The following is a 2,035-nucleotide window of genomic DNA, read 5'->3' on the forward strand; positions in this document are numbered from 1 at the left end:
TCAAATTGTGGCTAGTACTGTGATGTTACTAGTAACCTTGTGTTACGTCATATGGCCAAGAGAGCATTTGAAGGCGAAACTTCTGCATGGGGAAGCTGCATCATGAACAAAAGTTTATATCGAGTATTATGTTGACATTAGTAGGCCCTGGCCGAAAGCGCAGCATGTGAAAGGTATAGATAAAAGTTATCGTTGCAGTCAGTACTGTGTAGTTACTAGTAGCTGGATTTAAGCTCGAAATGAGACACTGTTGGTGAAACTTCATCATGAGAACGTCACAAGCTGATCACGCTCCATGATATGACTAGTATTATGTTGCTTCTAGTAGGCTAAGCGCAAGCCGAAACATCAACATGTGAAAGTCGTAGAATTTTGCGATCAAATTGTGGCTAGTACTGTGATGTTACTAGTAACCTTGTGTTACGTCATATGGCCAAGAGAGCATTTGAAGGCGAAACTTCTGCATGGGGAAGCTGCATCATGAACAAAAGTTTATATCGAGTATTATGTTGACGTTAGTAGGCCCTGGCCGAAAGCGCAGCATGTGAAAGGTATAGATAAAAGTTAGCGTTGCAGTCAGTACTGTGTAGTTACTAGTAGCTGGATTTAAGCTCGAAATGAGACACTGTTGGTGAAACTTCATCATGAGAACGTCACAAGCTGATCACGCTCTATGATATGACTAGTATTATGTTGCTTCTAGTAGGCTAAGCGCAAGCCGAAACATCAACATGTGAAAGTCGTAGAATTTTGCAATCAAACTGTGGCTAGTACTGTGATGTTACTAGTAACCTTTTCTTACGTCATATGGCCAAGAGAGCATTTGAAGGCGAAACTTCTGCATGGGGAAGCTGCATCATGAACAAAAGTTTATATCGAGTATTATGTTGACGTTAGTAGGCCCTGGCCGAAAGCGCAGCATGTGAAAGGTATAGATAAAAGTTATCGTTGCAGTCAGTACTGTGTAGTTACTAGTAGCTGGATTTAAGCTCGAAGTGAGACACTGTTGGTGAAACTTCATCATGAGAACGTCACAAGCTGATCACGCTCTATGATATGACTAGTATTATGTTGCTTATAGTAGGCTAAGCGCAAGCCGAAACATCAACATGTGAAAGTCGTAGAATTTTGCGATCAAACTGTGGCTAGTACATTGATGATGCTTGTAGCCAACCGAATTGGTTGAAAAGCCCAATAAGTAAGCTAACTTGGGAGAGCTTGTTGGAAACCAAATGCTACTAGATTGGTCCAAATACATCCTTCAACAGGGGATCACTTGGCTCGCTTTACGAAGAGGAGCACAGCTATATGTGTTAATTCGGTATGAATCGCAAGATTTGTTTACCGACCTCTCTAACGCAAAAGGCGGTCTCGGCTTCGGCTGTTGACTGCGTCCGATTCAGGGTTATATAACTCTCGATTGAACACATTGATGTTCTATTGTTGGTGCTTCCAATAAAATTGGAACACTTAAAGCAGAACCGATTCAAATAATAGCATTCTGATCAATGATTGCATTCCTTGATCAAGAACTGCTGGAGTCATTGTGATGGCGAATTTTCTTCATAAGAAAATTGCAAAGAGACGGAACTTAATGAGACTAGTATTATGTTGTTTCTAGTAAGCGGAAGCTGAAACAGCAACATGTGAAAATCAAGTTTTGTTCAATGATCTCGAGGCGATAAGTACTATGAAGCAACTAGTAGCCTAAGCATGACTCAGATTTGAGACAGTCAAAAAGACTGGCGAAACTTCTTCACATGAAAGTTACATAGAGAACTACAAATGTATACAGCGAGTATTATGTTGTTTCTAGTAGGCGAAAGCTGAAACATCAACATGTGAAAGTTGTCTGCAAACTGTAGAACGATATGTGATTAGTACTGTGCTGTTACTAGTAGCCAGTCTGACTGTAGAAGCCAAGACAAAGGGAAACTAATGCATCTGAAAAGGACAAGTTATGGAAAGGTATGCACGATAAGTATTATGTTGTTTCTAGTAAGCGGCAGCTGAAACATCAACATGTGAACGTCGT

General features: G+C 40.6%; 1 pseudogene; it reads left to right on the forward strand.

Annotated features, from left to right (window-relative positions):
• Nucleotides 1-1,256: 1,256 nt before the first annotated feature.
• LOC142355640 (5.8S ribosomal RNA) lies at nucleotides 1,257-1,408 on the forward strand (annotated as a pseudogene).
• Nucleotides 1,409-2,035: the final 627 nt, after the last annotated feature.

The sequence above is a fragment of the Convolutriloba macropyga genome, unplaced genomic scaffold (genome assembly GCF_964194025.1).
Source record: "Convolutriloba macropyga unplaced genomic scaffold, txConMacr16.3 SCAFFOLD_322, whole genome shotgun sequence".
In the NCBI taxonomy this organism is placed as follows: Eukaryota; Metazoa; Xenacoelomorpha; order Acoela; family Convolutidae; genus Convolutriloba; species Convolutriloba macropyga.